The sequence below is a fragment of the Callorhinus ursinus genome, unplaced genomic scaffold (assembly GCF_003265705.2).
Source record: "Callorhinus ursinus isolate GAN/ISIS: 27379988/994484 unplaced genomic scaffold, GSC_fseal_2.0 scaffold4, whole genome shotgun sequence".
Classification (NCBI taxonomy): domain Eukaryota; kingdom Metazoa; phylum Chordata; class Mammalia; order Carnivora; family Otariidae; genus Callorhinus; species Callorhinus ursinus.
This window is the reverse complement of record NW_027397066.1, coordinates 89,585,842-89,604,992: the sequence shown is the minus strand read 5'-3', so window position 1 is coordinate 89,604,992 and position 19,151 is coordinate 89,585,842. Positions and strand designations below refer to the sequence as shown.

General features: G+C 35.8%; 1 protein-coding gene across 1 annotated transcript in view; it reads left to right on the top strand.

Moving 5' to 3' along the window:
* The window catches only part of COL25A1 (collagen type XXV alpha 1 chain), a 459,511-nt gene that overhangs the window by 132,972 nt on the left and 307,388 nt on the right, over nt 1-19,151 (top strand). The gene's annotated exons all lie outside the window — the stretch shown is intronic.

The following is a 19,151-nucleotide window of genomic DNA, read 5'->3' as shown; positions in this document are numbered from 1 at the left end:
AAAAACAAGTGTTGGTGAGGATGTGGATGAAAGGGAACCCTTGTGCACCGTTGGTGGGAATGTAAAGTGGTACCTCCACTGTGGAAAACAGTAAGGAGTTTCCTCAAAAATATAAAACTAGAAGTGCATACAATCCAGTAATTCCATTACTGGGTATTTACCCAAAGAAAACAAAAACACTAATTTGGAAAGATATATGCACCCCTCTATTTACTGCAGCATTATTTATAATAACCAAGATATAGAAGCAACTTACATGTCCATCAACTATGAATGAATAAAGAAATTGTGGTATACATACACAATGAAATATTACTCAGCCATAAAAAGATGAGCTCTTAACATTTGCTACAACACAGATGAACCCAGAGGGTATTGTGCTAAGTGAAATAAGCCAGAGAAAGACAAATTCCGTATGGTTTCACTTGTATGTGGAATCTAAAAAACAGAACAAATGAGCAAACAACAGCAATAACAAAAAAGAGAGAAGCAGGCTCATAAATAAAGAGAACAAACTAGTGGTTGCCAAAGGAATGGGGTGAGAGGCTGGCTGAAATGGGTAAAAGGGAAAAAAAAAGTTTTCAAGTCTTTTTTAATATTCTTTATTCAACTTTGCCTTCTTGGCCCTGTAAGCAGAGCCTTGGATGAAAGTGTTGGAGTGACTGGCAGAAACCACCTGTGAGATTTCAGGGCTCTGCAGAGAGAAGACTGACTAAATGTTACCTGTTACCTGAGGATTTGAGTGAATCACTTCTTCATACCTTAAACTAGTTAGCACAAGATACCTGGCTCAGTGAACTCAGGCACTTGCCCTCTTAATCCTCCCATCTATAAAATATGAACATTTTATAAGTGAACTCCAACTTCTTGTCTAGTTTCAGTATAACTTTAAAATATTAATATTAATGTAGTGATTGGAATGATGTACCTGTTTTTGTTTTTCTAAGATGTTTAAGGAAATAGACCATAACTTCTAGAATTTAAGTGTAAGAAAGAAATGCTTTATTGTATCAAAGAAAAGATTTGGCTTTCAAAATTGAGAGTGCAGGGGAAGCAGTAGGTTTGGATATAAATGTAAATTCTATTATCTCTTCCTTAACAGTTCAGATTCAGTGTTAAGGTAGGGGTTCAAGAGGCTTACACTTAAACAATCAATCCAGGTAATTTCATTATAGGTATACTATAATATTACTTGATATAATACTTAGGGGTAAAGGAAGAAAGATTGATTTATGAGATTATAAGGCAAATCAGTAATAAGAACTAGTTTGATTTTGTATCAGCTGAACATCAGGAGTACTACTCTGTGCATGATAGAATATTTAGCAGAATCCTTGGCCTTTACCCACTAGATGCCAGCAGCACCCTCCAGTTGTGAGAATCAATGTTTCTAGAGGTTGTCAAATGTCTCCTGGAGCAAAATGATCTTGACTGAGAACCACTGAACTAGACCTGCTCTACTTGAATCCATATAAAGAAGTTGAAATATGGACAGTATTATAAATTTTTCTTGTGTTGATTATATAAAATATCCAGAGTCTAATATTCAAATTTATATAAACTGATTTATTGTAGGGATAGAAAGTAAGCCAATTATACAGTATGTAGTCTGGTACAGGGACTTGGGGTATCCTTAACTTTAAAACTTTATTTTTTTGAGTTTAAGAAACAGTGAATCCTAATGAGAATTTTTAGTCCTTTCTTCACTTACAGGTCAGGCCAACAGGTCACTGGCTGTCCTTTAGGGTCAGCGATTGGGTCATACAGATCTTCCTGCTGACCTCTGGCTCACTGACTGTCTGTTAGACCAACAATAAGCCACTCTTGTAGTAATTAGAGCAAATGTGCTAAATTGTGCAGATGGACAGAGCCTGGTCACAAGAGAATGTTTAGGTGGTAGTGGCTTATCCATGATAGATTGGAGCAGGGCTAACTTAGATATAAAAATGTAAAGTAAGCAAAATCCCCTTTGCTTTTCTTTACCTTGAATTTAAAGAGAATTTGGCTTCTATATCCTTAAAATGGAATAAAAGAAACTTGTGATAATATTTATTATTTTGAGTTAATTATGGCCAATTTCCAAAACAATGTTACTTTCTTCAAATAGTTTGCTCTATTTATAAACATAACAAAAATTTGGACGTCATTTTGCTATTCAAACATTACTAAAAATGAATCAGGTGTTTTTTTCCCTCTCCAACTTTACACAAATTGTTAATTTTTAGGGAGCTCTGATATGAACAATGGAATTATATTTTTACTTAGACCTTTATGTATTTATGGATGTATCTTGACACTGTTAAGAAAAACGACATACATGTCTGTAGTAGAACATAAGTTAGAAAAAGCAACATGGATTTTGGCCCTTGTGTTTAAAATGTAGTCATGATTTTGTTACAGTATTCCTACCCAAGCATGATGTCTTTTATGGTGTTTCTATTTACATATTCTCAGAGAAATTGGTTTAGTTAGTTACAAATTTTTGTTACTTTACACTTTGACCTTTTTGAAAGTGCATGATTTCAAATATTTATTTTTTTCTATTTACATTTTGGTAATCAGTTTTATTTCCTTGCTACCAATGTCTTTGTTCTGATTGTTTTGTTATTTTATGTAGTCTCCTGTTTGTTTCTGATGCGACAAGTCTACTTACTTTAATATCTTTGACGCTGTCAGCTCATGAATATTTCTTCTGTTCCTGAGGAATCCACTCCTCCACTTGCAAAATGCCAGAAATGTTGATAATACACCAAACCTGCTGTCATACTAACCCCAAATCCAGAACGTTTCTTGTGAGTTTAAAATATCTAAGAGTAGGGCTTTTTCCTGATCATTTTCTTCACAATGAATGCTTTCCGTAGCTCTTTCTCTTGTAATCATCTGTTATGTCCTGCACACCCTGCTTCACACTGTCTGGTTACTCAACTGTCAGCCACTGTAGTTATTTGGAGGAAAGCCTGAGGGGAGCTGATGTAGTGGAGGCAAAGACCTCACGAAGGATGGTGGGATACTGCTGGTGGTAGGGCAGTGGGGAGCAGAGGGCTCTCTTGTGTTCTCATGCATGCCTCCATCATGAGGAAAAGTGAGAACTGACTCATCGTAGAAATTACCTTTTTATTTCCTTAAAAACTATTACCAGGATCACCACTAGCACTAAAAACATTTTGTGAGATCATAGTAAGAGCCACTTAATAAATCCACCGAACCTTGACAGTGACCTGAGATTTAGCTTCATGTACTGGAGAATACTCTTTACAATGTTCTTGCCGTTTTCTGTTTTAATCTAGAATATGTCTTTTAGTTTCCTCTATATCTTTCCTGTTCATTAAATTCTCTATTTTGGAATACTATGAGAAATTGTAGCATGTTTAACTAATACAGAGAGATTTTTACTTGATATTTAGTAACATTGCAAGTCTGTTTTTATGGATCATTCCACCTAATACAGAGTTGTTCCCCCCCTTCAGCTATATTGAGGTATAATTGACAAATAAAATTGTAAAATAATTGAATTGTACATCGTGATGATTTGATATACATGCCCATTGTGAAAGGAGTCCCCCCATCTAGTTAATTAACATAGCCAATTGCAGAGTTGCTTTTAGTCATATAACAAAATGCATAGCATATCAATACATAATAACATAACAGTAGACTCAGAAGAGTGTCATTGGTAGGCAAAGTCTAAGCAAAGCAATTTTTGGGTGTTATAAGAAACTTCTTTGTTAACTTTGGGTGTTAATAGGGAAAGCAACTAGGTGACTAGGGGTAGGTGTGGCAAGGAAAGTTTTCATCATCTAGCCATTTGTTCTTTTTGAATTTTGAACCAAGTGACTATATAATCTATTAGAAATAGTGTTAAAACTTTAGAACTTGGAGTATTCTCTTTAGAATTCTTAAGCCCTTTCCCCATAAAGCCTTCCATAAATCATTGAAGCACAACACCATGCACATACCTCTATTAATCCACTGATTACATTTAATTCCAGTAATTGTTCATATTTCTGTCTCCTTTACAGATAGTTTTGAGAGTAGGGCCATGACTCATTCTTCTTTTTATCTCTGGATCCCAGATTTGCTCCGAGAATGTTGTCAGTACTTAAATATGGGGGCACCTGGGTGGCTCAGTGGGAAGCCTGCTTCTCCCTCTCCCACTCCCCCTGCTTGTGTTCCCTCTCTCACCGTGTATCTCTCTGTCAAATAAATAAATTTTAAAAAAATCTTTAAAAAATACTTAAATATGTATTTGTTTAATGAGTGAATAAACATCTTATTTAATTATCTTTTATATTTATTTCTACCTTGCATTATTATCACTGTACTGTATGTTCAACATGTTCTAAATAAAAGACTATACAGTATAGAAGACTGCAGCTTTTTGACACTGTTTCCTAGAAACGTTTAATGGGGAGAGTTGGAGGCATTATTGAGAAAATGCTTTATCTGTTTTTTTCTTTTTTCATGAATTTTAGAACATTGTCATTTGTAGGAAGGTAACACAGATTGGTAAATAACAGAGGTAAACACCCCCACCCTTCCCCCTCCCTCCGCCAGCTTTAAAGCATTTTGATAAATTAAAACTTAAAACTATTTTTCTCTCTTTCTTTTGTTCTTAAGTGGTCATGATTTTCCATCGGTTGGATACAGCAAAGCATTTAAAGTAGAACATATGCATTGAAAAAAATCAAAGAACAAGTTTTATAGGAGCATATAGGGAAAAGTGGTGCACAATTTATTTTTTCTTTAGTCCAACAGGTGGTTTGTCAACATCCATGTAATTTTATATAGAAGTATTCAGAGGCTTTAGCATTGGAGATGATGGTATGCCAGTTATGTGCATGCCTTTGATCCTGCGTGTGCTTTGGTGTGGGGCTTGGCCCAGCACTCCACACAGGGCTCCGCAGCAGGGGCAGGGGGGCTGTGTGCTTAGTGGCCCTGACATGGTTCCTGTGGCTGAGGCTGTGCCTCCTGGGCAGGCACTGGCAGCTGTACTTGTAAAAGTAGCATTTTTTATATACTAGAGGGTTGTTTTGTTACCAGTAGACTTCAAAATTCTTACAAGATTGGTGATTTTATGTTATTTTATTGTTTTTAAAAGATTTATTTATTTATTTGACAGAGAGAGATAGCTAGAGAGGGAACACAAGCAGGGGGAGTGGGAGAGGGAGAAGCAGGCTTCCCGCTGAGCAGGAAGCCCGATGCGGGGCTCGAACCCAGGACCCTGGGGTCATGACCTGAGCCAAAGGCAGATGTTCAATGACTGAGCCACCCAAGTGCCCCAGGATTGGTGATTTTAAAATAAATATCAAACAAAATTGCCACGATGGTTTTATTTCACCTCAGTTGATTGTGACTAAGACTATATATCAAGAGCAGCAATAGTACCAAAATGCTTTTGAATTTATTGCTGTCTTTCTTTAGGGAAGTTAAAACACATTGTACATATTGTCTTCAGGGTTCCCTTGAGGAGTTATGAAATAGTACAGGTGAATATATTGGAGAAACCCCACAGGAAACACTAGAACTTATTTTGTTGACTAAGTTATGGAACAGTTTGACTGTCTGCACTGGACTCTGGAGGTCATCTGCCAAGGATAGTTTCCTAAGCTGAGTTAATTGAAAATTGTTATGGTCTTACTGGAGTGTGCTCTTTGGATTTTAGTTGTCTTAACTTGTATTTTTAAATTGAGGCTTGATCTTTAAGATGTGAGGTTTCTAAAATCCCAGTGATTTTTGTTAAGTCAAAATTTATTTTGTGAACTTTCATCTCAGTTTCCTTATCAATGGAAAATGTCCATGGAATACACAATTCTTCTCTTCTGATCACTTGACCGTTCCTGGGAATACATTGTTAAGTTCTTCCAATTCAGGAGCTATATGTAAGGCAATCAGCTATCACTTAAGAACTTGAATGTAGGTGCATGATCTTACATTAGACCTGTGCACTTGTTTGCTACAATGCTTTTGCTTTTGTCAAGCTTAGGTTGAAAGTGAAAGAGGTGCTCCAGATGTTAATCACAGGTGGCTAGAATCCACATGCAAATTCACATAAATTTAGAACAGTGGTTTTGACTGTTGGATCATAGACTCCTTTGAGAATCTGGTGAAAGCTAAGATACCTATACACAGGAAAAAGTACACATGTACAGCTTTTTGACTGTACTCTTAGGAGGTTAAAAGACTTGGTGGAGTGTGAGTAAGAATCTTTGATCTGCGGTTCACTGGTAACAAGAACTGGATGAAATAGAGTGGAGTTTTGCTTTGTTTCATGATATTTTCTTATTTCTTTGTGATTTATGGTTGAAATCCTAAATTATTTTTTCCCCCAATACCCCTTACTCTCTTAAATACCTGACCAGGCCCTAGTTTTTGTATCTCGACAGATAAGTTTGCTTTGCAGTTGATATAATACCAATGTAGTATAGATTTGAGGAATTGTCAGTGATGGCAACTTTCTATAAGAAGCCAGATTTAAAATCTTACAGATGAGTATTCTTCATTGCTTGCTCTTAGGCCACTAATAATTAAACATTTTTAACTAGCTAATTTTGCTAGACGGTGACATATAGATTGAATGGTACTCCTCAATTTTTACAAAGCACACTAGCAAGCATGGAAAAAAAAAAAAACAAGCCAGTATTTTAGTTGTCCTCATTTTAGTCTGGGGAGGCCCACTTCAAAAACTGGGTCTCAAAGGTCCTTAGCTTTTATCTAGAACAGACAACGTGCTTGAGAAAGTTCCTTTAGCTTTTTGTTTCAGTTGACATTGACACACTGGGTCAGACTTGTCCCAAAGCACCATGTCTAAACAGCTTCCTTTATGTGTTTCTAATTGGGAGTCTTTCTCAGGAGGGTCAAATTAGAGCTCCTGTGGTTGGAGCTACAACACTGGCAATTGACAGCGTCCGCTCAATTCTGCATCTTGAGACATGCAAGACAGCCACTTAGAGTTTGTTCCTACAGACTTTTGACAAATGGCCCTACTCTGACTGCGTACCTCATAGACGTTTTTTGTTTTCCTTCTGGATCAGTGCCAAAACCATGGTTTTTCCTCAAGCACCTTATTTCTGCTTTGTTCTCTTTGCTTTTGCCTTTTGTTTGCCATGATTCAGTTTGTTCAAAAGCATTTGCTAACTTTCTTGTTTGTGTATCATACCTAGCATACTTACATAATGGTGCCTGTCTTAATCAACCTCCTGGATTTGTTAACCTCTTAGGAAATTTCATTCTGCTTGAGTAAACAAAATAGAACTTTGAACACCTGAATTATTGTGTTGGTCTATTGATGAAGATAATGCATTATAGACTAGGTGGTAATAATTTATACAGAATATTATAAGAACCAAAAATAATTGATTAGCAAAGACAGGATGTGATCTAAGACTCTTTGAAAAGATTCATTGATTCATTGATTATCCCCTATGTATGAGGATTTTTTAAAAAGATATGTTTCAGGCATTAATTTTAATCTTATTTCTATAGGATTTTGCTGCACAGATTTCCTAGGATTCCATTTTGGGTAATTTTGAAACAGGAAGCTTTTATAAAGATTTTAAATTGCCTCATATATCTGAGTTCAGTTACTGGACTTTAAGTAACTTACAGTGTCCTTTTAGAATCCACTTGTTTTAAAGCCTGAGAAATAATTTATGATGGCGAAAATAGGGGTGATAAATCAGAGAGTGAAGTATGTGTTGCTTTTTCCCAACAGCCTGAGGGATTACGGGAGAGGTCAGACAACTTAAGTATGTTTCTCTTTCTTGGGTTCTGTAGTGTTCTTGTAGAAGAAGGAGAGGAATTGTTTCTGAACAGTGGATGTAAGGGTGCCAAGTGACTCTTTATCTTTAAGTACTGCAGAGTTTGATTAGCATTCTGCTCCCTTGACCAGAGTTATTCAAAAAGGGAAAATTTAGTATTATGAATATACTTAACATCATAAACATCTTCCTTGCCTTGCTTTGAAATACTTTGAGTAATATCAGAACTTCCTTTGTGGTCAGAAAGAACTAAGTATATTGGGGGTGGGGATAGAGACTCAGAGAAGGTATAATAGGATAATCCCCCCCTCCACTTGCTAGTTAAGGATATATTTGCCAGGCCCTTCTCTCTTGTCCAGTAAAGAAAGAAGACAGAGTATCTAAATATTAGAAAGAATTTCTCCTGATTTAAGTCTCAAGAAGAGGGAAGGTTAAATTAAAAGATGAGGAATTTTCTGTATACTTTGTTTCAGTTGATATACTTTGGGATTTTAATTCCTCAGGGAAGATGTTTTTCATTTTCTGCTCATGATTTCAATTTCCCATTGCTTTTTCGCATCTGCTTATTGATGATGACCCTGAATGTTTTCTTTCCCACTCATGTTTAGTGGTGTTTTCATGTTATTGCTGATGAGGGAACCACCTCAGGTGTGGAGATGAACAGCTGTCCTGGTGGGGTCTCTATTAAGTGCCCAGGGTCATGCTCTCACAGCTACATCATACAGTCCCTTACCTTGTCCACACCCACCTTCCCCTCAGCAATTCCCTCTCCCCTGGGGCTTTGGAAACAACTACAATGGTTAATTGTGCATCTGGGGGAGAGAGGGTGGGGAGAGAGAGAGGAACTGAAAGGGGGAGAGAGAGAGAAATTTTAAGAAACAAACTGGATAAAGCACAGCAATTGAGTTGGGGCTGTAATTAAGGCACAGAAAATGCATACATGATTAATAGAAATCTAGAGAGTTCTCCAATAGCTAAGGACTTCAAGAAGTGATCTTAGGTAATATTGTATATAAGCTGTATAAGACAGATGGTGGTTTTTGTCTATGCTGTCTTCTTAAAGAATCCCATATGTAGAAATTCCCCATTTCCCTGGGTAACCTTTCATTGCTACCTACACATAAAATATACTTAACCTAAATTAGATTTAATGATGGTAGTCAAGGTCCCTGCGATATTCCTAGTTTGCAAATAGATTATTCAAAAAATTTTCTTTCTACTGCTCTACATTTTCATTTGTGTAAGTCTATTGGTTTCTGATTGCTTAGGGGCAGGGTCATGTGTTGGTAGTCAAATTCAGGCAGGCAGGTCTCCCTCAAACACTGTATGAGCTACTCAACAAGCTATGGACTCCCTGTGTTTCAGATTCCTCATCTGAAAAGAGGCATAATAACATTGACTCTACAAGGTTGTAGTAAACATTAATTGAGCTAACATATGTATGGTGCTTGGTATACAATACGCCACTTAATAAAAAGCTAATTATTGCTTGGTCTTAACTTTTTTGTAAGTTACATAGAGCCTACAATCTTGCATACAGAAGACAGTCAGTGGAAATATATTAATTAAATAATTATTTAGTTATTATATATATATATAGTTATTTAATATTTTAATTAAACATGTATAAATTCTACTGAACTAATTTTGACTCCTTTTTCTATTATTTTCAAATATTACATGTCTTCATGAAAATCACCCAAGGAGAATGTTGTTGGTGACTATTAAGTTTTGTTAAGGCAAGTGGTAAAATATGTGGTTTTTTTCTTCAGAAGCAGACGCATTTTACAGTAAAAGGGAGCAGAGCTATCTTTTGTCAAATGTTTCCTTTTGGCTTAGAACCTAGCTACACTAGTGCTATTTCTTTTGTTTTTGGTTTGTAAACAAACACATCTTTTAAAAAAATGTATAAAGTACTTTTTAAGTGTGAAAATACATTTTTTTCACTGTAGTAAAATATGTGTATATTGCCATTTAACCATGTTCAAGTGTACAGTTGTGTAGCATTGAGTTCATCCACATTGTTGTGCAGCCCTCTCCACTGATGGCCCCATCACCACCATCCACCTCCAGAACTTTTCAACTTCCCGCAACTGAAACTTTGTGTGTATTAGACAATAACTCCCCATTCCCTGCTTCCCTCCTCCCCAGGTCCCTGGCAACCACCATCCCACTTCTGTCACTCTGAATTTTATTACTCTAGGTGTCTCATGTAAGTGGGATCATACAATATTGGCCCTTTGGTGACTGGCTGATTTCACCTACCATGTCTTCAAGGTTCACCCATATGGCAGTATGTGTCAGAATTTCCTTCTTTTGTAAGGCTGAATAATATTCTATTGTATGTATGTACCACATTTTGCTTATTCATTCATCCATTAGTGGACATTTGGGTTGCTTCTCCCTTTTGTTATGATGAATAATGCTATTTGTTTTGTTTTTTAATGGCACAGATAGGCAGCATTTACATATATACATTCCATACCACTAGCAGTGAAATACTGGTACTTTTACATTTAATGTTATCAGGAGAGACACAGTTTTAAGGAAAAATGTGCAGATTTGATTTGAATGTAGGGTACCTTGTCTTTCATAGTTGCTAAATATGAATTTTCCCACACTAACTATAATTAAATATATGCTGATGAGTTTGTGTAACATAAACTAATCAGAATTCAAGTATAATTTTTGAATTCCACTATTGTATTTTACTAAGTTAAATTTTGTTCCATTTGTGTTTCATTACAGTAAATATTGAGGATTTTTAATCTTCTTTTGAGTTCATTATTTTTTTTTAATTATACAATACACTTGGAATTGAGTCCTTCAAAAAAAAAAGAAAAAGAAATTGAATCCTTTTTCTCCTTTTAGTATAAGGCAAATTACACTTCCTTTTAATTAAAAAGTCAAGCTTTCTCTTGGAAATTACCTGTTCATATAGAGAATTGGTAAGCTTGAAATTGCAGTTCTTCTAAACTCATACATTTCATCTAGGAACATCATTAGGGAATACTGGACTAGACCTAGTCAAGCACCCAATTAAGTGGAGTTTAGCAACTAGCCTTAAATTCATAGAATTGTAATGAATACCTTCTTATGCAGGCTAAGTTTGCTTTATTCACTGGATAGTAACTATTTCTTTAGTCTTGGCCTGTATTGCCTGATGTAATCATATTAGATAAAAGTCTAGTCACATATTAGGGCATATTTAGAAACGTGAAAGATCCTATTTCTAAGAATCGATGTGAGAGATTAGCCAGCTTTGGAGCAATTGAAACATAAGACAGAAAATGGTGATTCATATATCCCAAGAGTGTGAGATTTTATTTCCAATATTTCTAGGATTCCTAAGGAAAAACTGGAGGGCTTCTTAGAACCAGCTGATTCTAACTAAAGAATTTTTGATGTTGCTCCTGGACTTCAGTTTTTTTTTTTAGGAAAATAAAGAACTTAAAAAAGATCATGTTACTGGAAATTATCTATCTATCTATCTGTCTATCTATCTATCTATCTATCTATCTATCTATCTATCTTCTATCTATCTATCTATCTAATCTATCTATCTATCTATCATCTATCTATCTATCATCTATCTATCTTACATAGATTATTTCCTCACCAAGGAATTTTAATAAAACTGTAATGCTGAAACTCTAATGGACATAAAGTAATTAATTATTCTGTGATTATTATGTAGTTAATCTCAGTTACATTATTATGGGAAAGTTGTTGAAGACAATGCCAGCTAAGTCTAGTGTGTCTCAGAAAAGACACTAAATAGTCAACGATTCTAGAAGATTCTTTATAGTTAGGAAGACATCATTCTTTAGAGCACTTATTAATTTGTGGGTAAATGTCAATGGAATAGCAATGACATCTACTAACATTCATACATTTTTAAAATGTGGTGAAGTTCACATAAAACTAACCGTTTTAATGCATACAATTCAGTGGTATTTTGTATATTCACAATGTTGTGAAAACTATGCTTTTTAAATAAGTGCTGAATAATATTAATATCCAGGGCATTCTTAGAAACTACTTCTGCCAAGTTAGAGACCTTTTAAAAAATTTTAAATTTCTGTTTTTGCAGGTCATACCTAATTAATTTTCAACCAATTAAAATAGAAGTAAGGAGAGCAGAGATTGATATTTTTTTTTAAAGATTTTATTTATTTATTTGACACAGAGAGAGAGCACAAACAGGGGGAGCTGCAGTCACAGGGAGAGGGAGAAGCAGGCTCCAGCCTGATGTGGGGCTCAATCCCAGGACCCTGGGATAATGACCTGAGCTGAAGGCAGACACTTAACCGACTGAGCCACCCAGGCACCCCCAGAGATTGATATCTAATAATCATTTCCTTTTGCATTTGCAGAGCTAATACAATTGGAAATATTAAATTAATAAATGAATAGAGAACATAATTTACTTTTTCAAAGCTTCCAGTCAAGAAATATAATCTCAAGAGTAAACAGCTTTTTCACAAAATTCGGTGCCAATTTGGTATGTAAATTATCTTGGGATCTAAAATTGATCACTCATGGAAAAATGATAAAGAAGGTCAATATATGCATAATATATTTCAGTATTAAAATTTGTCAGTAGACGTAAAGGTTCCAGTGTCAAGTTTTAATTTTCATAGAGACAGTTGTTTTTCCCACTTTAACTATAGATGCAATTTTCCTCTTTCACATAATTATTGATTATATTAATGACAATTTTTTGAAACATGCTGTTAAAATAAATTAGCTGGCTGCAAGAAACTTTTCACCACATCTCTATATTTCTCCTCCCTCCCCCCACCTTCAGCCCGAAATAGAACTTCTTGCTATGTAACATCCCTGGGGTCTATCCAAAGTATAAATTCTCATTTTCTTGGCAGTCTAGAAATTATGACCATAGTTTTTACTCATCTCATAAGTACCCTTACGAGGTATTACTTGATTAACTAGACAGGGGAGAACTGCCAAAGACCTTAGAAACTTAAGAAGCCTCATAGTTTCTCTTTTTAAGAATCGCAGTGGGGCTAGACAGCTTGTAGAAAAATCACAGAGAAACAGATCAGAATGTGATCATTCAAAGTATTGTGATGGCCTATGTGTGGCTTTACTCCCTGTATCTCAAAGTAATAGCAACTGATTTGTTTGAAGTAGCTTAGATAAATTAGAGACTCTGTGTGTGTGTATTTACATCACGTGTTCATCACATGTTCATATAAAATTACTTCCAGCAGACTGTCAATCCAGAAAATTTCATTAAGTATAAAAACCAGAAATGGCTTCTTGGTCATTTGTATGTGTCAACATTATCATCCATCTGATCCTGTAGAACAGGCAGCTATTATATATTTCCATCATTTTTTCATAAATATATATTCTATCCAATTAAAAATCCTAATTATTTAAGAAAGGGAAATACAGGTAGCACTGAACCAGATGTCACAATGATCTCAATTCAACATCCATATAGATGTCTGATTTCCTGTGCTTTGAAGACTCACTTATATTTAGCAACTCCTAACCTCAATGACATAACATATATATTATCCTTATGGCTTCCAATCTGAACTATGTATGTTGCCAATGTCATAATTTTTAGGTTTTGAGTTTTCATGGGTAGAGATTATATTTTATTAGTATTATTTAAAATCATTTTAGTGTGCAGCACCATCATGCACTTCAGTAGGCTTAATCAGTATTCACAGATGAATATTCAAGAATAGTGTCGTTTTCCATGTATTTTGGTATTCAACTGCTGAAATTTAATATACATTAAATTATTCAATATTATTCAACTTTTCTTTAATGATGGCAACTGATCCTGTAGGAAATCATTTTTGAAATGGCTCTTGAGCACTGTCTATTGGCAACAAATGGATTCATTGCCAAAGTGATTTGATTCCACAAACGTTTATAGAATACTTACTATATATGAGCACTTTGCTGGAAAGCAGGGCTACAAAAATAAGCAGGCAGCTCATAATTTAGGGGGTGTATGTGGAGACTGAAGGTAGTGCAGAGAGGCGGATATGATAATACAGATAAATGTGCTGTGATAATAAATTATTGTGGAGAAACAATCAATTGATTTATTTTGTGTGTTTTTGAAAAAACTTCAAAGAAGAGGTGAAGATGTATGAAAATATACAAGATAGAGAAGTGGGAGGGAGGAAGATTCCAAAAGAGTGAGAAGCACAAGCCAAGTCATGATGGCATGGATATTTGTGAAATGGTGAGAAGGTGGGTGCAGCTACTCCCCAAAATGTGGGTGGAGCAGGGGCAAGGGGAGACTGACTTGTTAGAGGCTACAGCCAGAGCAAGAAAAGTTGTTGAGTACGTGTTGAAGCATGGTGATAAGGAGCCACCAGAGCTTGGAAAATGAGGGAGTGACATGATCAAAACTGTAAATGAGAAGGAATGATTGCATCTGTGTGGAGGATGCATTGGAACTGAGTAAGCCTGGTGGCAGGGAGATAAATGATGAGTCCTGGGAAAGAGCAGGGCAGTGTGAAGAGAGCCCAGGTGAGAGAGTCAGGAGATGTTCTGTGAGTGGCGACAGATGAACAATCATCCAAGAGAGTTTCAAGTTTTCTAATTTGGGCACCTGGTGAGATGGTAGAATGGGTATTTGTTTTGGATAAACTGATTTTGAAATTTTTTTGGTAAAGGTAAGAACAAACTATTTTTGCATGTTAAGTAATACTTGGAACTAATTGCAACATATGTATAAGTAAAATCAACCTTTGCTAGTGTCTTAAAATATTATTATTAAATCCAGTTTCTTCAAGTTTAATTTCTTTATCTGGAAAATTGTGTGGCTTGGGTTAAGAATTAAACAATCACTAAGTTTTGCTAAAGTCCTAAATTCTGTGATGATAAATTTCTGTTGATCTAATTTATTTGAACTGAAACATTCCCATAGTGGAACAGTAGTAGTGAGACAGTGGTATGAAGTTCAAGTTCTTTATACTTTATCTCTACCATATTTATTTTCACTTTAATGTATACTTCCTGGACCCTTTTATTTTATTTTTTTCCTTTAAAATTTTTATTGTTACGTTAAATGTACGTTAATCACCATACATTACATCATTAATTTTTGATGTAGTTTTCCAAGATTCATTGTCTGTGCATAATACCCAGTGCTCCATGCAGAACGTGCCCTCTTTAATACCCATCACCAGGCTAACCCATCCCCCCACCCGCCTCCCCTCTAGAACCCTCAGTTTGTTTTTCAGAGTCCATCATCTCTCATGGTTCGTCTCCCCCTCCGATTTACTCCCCTTCATTTTTCCCCTCCTGCTATCTTCTTCTTCTTTTTTTTTCTTAACATATATTGCATTATTTGTTTCAGAGGTACAGATCTGTGATTCAAGTCTTGCACAATTCACAGCGCTCACCATAGCACATACCCTCCCCAATGTCTATCACCCAGCCACCCCATCCCTCCCACCCCCCACCACTCCAGCAACCCTCAGTTTGTTTCCTGAGATTAAGAATTCCTCATTATCAGTGAGGTCATATGATACATGTCTTTCTCTGATTGACTTATCTCACTCAGCATAACACCCTCCAGACCCTTTTAAAACTGCCTAGGAAGTGTGGAAGCTTGCCCTAATAACCAGTTTAAAAAGGCTTAGTCATTCCTGATCTGTGTTAAAGAAAAGAATTTTCATAATACTGTTAAAAAACAGCAGAGCAGACTTTATTCAGGGGGACTGCCAAGATAGGCATAGGGACCAGTGCAATGGAGTTTTGAAGTGGGGGAGTGAGATTGCATTCAAAAAACAACAAGGAAGAGTGGGGATTTGTAGCCAAGGAGCAGGGTGGGGATTCTTGCTGAAGGCGGGCCAGAGTGATCATGTGCCCCTGGTGGGTCAGATTTTGGAGAGTCATTGGATAGAGGATGAGGGATTCTGGCTAAACCAACTTAACACGATTCTTGCTAAACTTGAACAATGCAGAGACAAATATGAAAGCCCAAAGGTCGAGGCCTCATTGAAAAAGAGCTCAGAGGAGCCTAAAGTTTGGTCATGGAGAGAATTTTGTCACCTCTTAGATCAGAGATCCTGCTATTTTCTACAGCAAAAAAATTTCTTCTCTTGACCTGGGTAACCATTCAAGCAACTCATTGATAGAAGCTACATATTCTCCTTTTAAGATTGATTTTTAAATATACAAAAAGAAATATCCTACTGCATTTTCAACAGATTGTCAGTACAGATCCAAAATATAGTAAATTGGAAAAAAAAAAGGCCAAACACCTGATTACAAATAGTTTTTGAAAGTAAACCTTTGAAAAGTAGTTTATCCTTCACTAATTTTCCTGGCCCAGGGTTCAGAGGAGTGAGCAGTTCCCATGGGGTCATGTACAGGCTTATGGTGAGCAAAGCAAAGCCTCTTATTCTAGTGGGAGTGGGTCTTTGATGAGAAAGCCCAGAGCCTCATGTTAGGTCTCCATAGGTTGGAAAAGAGGGCAGGGTTTCACTGATTTAGTGTTAATCTGTGAATATGTTTGCAATTTAGAAGTCTGCATCTAAATTCTGTTAATCACTGGACATTTTAAATTGAATAACAAGCTGTGATGTAAGCTTGGATTGCAATTAGGAAAAGGCAGGTGAGGAATGCAAATGTTGCCAAGGGTCTGTTAAGTGCTGGTTATTTTACCCCTTCTCTTGCCTACGCCTGCATGAATAAGAGGATCTCGTGATTCTCTCTAGGTCCACCAAGTTTTGGGTTTTACACAGCTTTCATGGTCCTAGTTCCAGTCTGTGTCAGGCCCCTGTGAAGTGCTTTATTTCCAGTGTTATAAACAGGTTTGGTCTGAAGATGTTAGCAGATTCCAGGAACATATTGACTCAACCATCTTAAGCCCAGTAGTTAGTTACGCAAGTATAAAATTTGGAGGTCATTAATTGAAATGAAATAATGGGAAATGAGAAAAGGAAACTCCATATTCTGCAGGAGTGGAAACCCACTTCTCTATCTTTAAGGGAAATCGCTGCAGGGGGACATGGACTACATCACCGCTGCCTCTTGACAGGTTCACCTTGGAGAGACACAAATTAAATCCTTTCAGTTGCTGTTTTGAAGCTAAAAGTGTTTGACCGGTTCAGCCCCTGAATGGTGTTTAAGGAATAAAGAGAAAAGAGCAGGAAGTTCTAATTGGCAAATTACTCCTTGTTATTTAGTTTGGCTTCCAAGTTGGACATTCCAATAATGAGGAGCTTTGTGGGACTTGCCCTTGAGCAGAACCAGGGGGCTTTTTGTTCAATTACTATTTAATGTGAAGATATTCAAGAAACATATTGTAACATTTAAGCCATCACTTCCTATTAAACAAATATCATTATAAAATGATTTTTAAAATTTCTCTCCATGGATGCTCTTATGATTCTGGACCATCTAAGTGAAGTGTAAATTGCAAGATGTAAATGAAATTTTCTTGTTATGTGGTATTTATGGGAGCGTTATTACTTATTGACAGGTTCTCAAAATGTTAGAATATATATGTTTATCTAACAGTTGTCTTAACTTCATTATGGTTATTCTAATCCTGATTAGAAAAAAAAATGAAAAGACTTTTTAAAAGTCATTCTCAACTGAATTTACAGCAAGGTGAATATTTCCTTCTGATATTAATATTTCCATATGGTAATGAGGAATTTATATAATTGTTTACTTAATAAGTTACAGAAGATGTTTCTGACATTAATTTTGACCTACGTGCATAAATTGGAAAAATATGGGTTTTAATTTGCAGAATTACCTTATAGGCTAATTAATATTACTTTAGCATGGAGAGTTATTTCATATTTGGAGATATATCAAAGTGGTTAAAAGAAAAAGTATTTTTCGCTTTCTATCTCAATGATATCTCTGAACTTCAGTATTTGATCTTCTCAAAAGTTATAAAAGGAATGAAGTAAAGAAGTGGAGTTTTGTTCAGTGAAAGGCATTTTTAAAGGTAAAGGATTAGGTATACTTTTTCAGTAACGCCACAGAATGTGGCTATATCATTTAAATAAATAAACACTAAGATTTTAGTTGAAAACTTCTGTCTACTTTTGTTGCATAGATAGGGTCAGTGGATTTAGAGGAAAAAAGAGACCTTTCCTTTCTTGATTATTGGAATTCACTTAACAGTTTGTTATTTGGCTAAAGGATTTTATGACATCAGTATTACTTGAAATAATCATGCAGTTGAAATGACTGCGAATTAATTACCAGTTTCCTTTTTACAATGAAATGTCTCACACAGGAATAATTCATATAATGCATTTGGAAATGCTAATAGCTCCTGAGGTACTAATCTTGCCTTGTTCCTGAATACTTACAAAATGTGTCTCCCCGAGTGGGCCATGGACTTATCCTATGTTGTGAAGTGCTACACAGAGGTGTCGAACTGGCAAATGGAATAGTTTTCCGATGAACTGTGAGTCTGAAGTTTTTTCCCCAAACGTGTTTGGCTTCATAATAAAAAAGAATAAAATTGCTTTTTTTTTCTCCTAGTATTTTTTTTTTTAAGTTAGCTCTAGGCCCAATGTGGGGCTTGCACTAACAAGCCCGAGATCCAGAGTCCCAAGCTTTACTGACTGAGCCAGCCTGGCGCCCCTCTCCTAGTATTTTAATTTGATTAAATTAGAGTGTATATTTGAAAACAGTGATAATAATCAAGAGTGCTTCAACACTGTGGCTCCTTCTTTGAGATGATGTACGCTGGACAAACTTACTCATTGGTTAGTGGGTTCAGCTCTTTTAATTTGATGAAAGTTTTACTAAGCACTCCACAGATATTTTTTGAGAGCCTAAATCTGTAGTATTGTACTAAATTGGGAGATGATGGAAGAAGAGGCAGGAGGCATGTCACTGCAGTGTATGTGTGACTTGCACAGCAATCACATTGTTCCCTATAATCTGATGGGGTATAATATAGATAGGGTATAATATAATTAGCCAACCCTTTTATGATCCCTTTAGCCTATGCTTTCTTTTTTTTTTTTTTTTTTTCCTTTTTGTAGTTTGGGATTGGATTGGAAAGGCAGCAGACTCTAGGTGGGGAAATGGTTAGGAAGGTATCGCCAGTGTTCTTGGTTGGAGATGATAGAGCCTAAATTAGGGCAGTGAGCCAGTGGGTCTGAAGTGAAAAGGAGAGATACTACAGTTTTTAAGAGATTAATCAAGTTAATTGTTGACTGATTAATTTGAGGAGTGAGATGGAAGTTTTATACAGGATATTGAACTTTAGAACTAGAATTTGTAGCAGAAATTGTGATTTGCTTAAAGGTTTCTTTTCTTTTTTTTTTTTTTTGAAGTCCAATTTGGAAATCTTTATTACCAGGTAAATTTACCCCATTTACATTTATGATCATAACTGATGTGTCTGATCTTAAT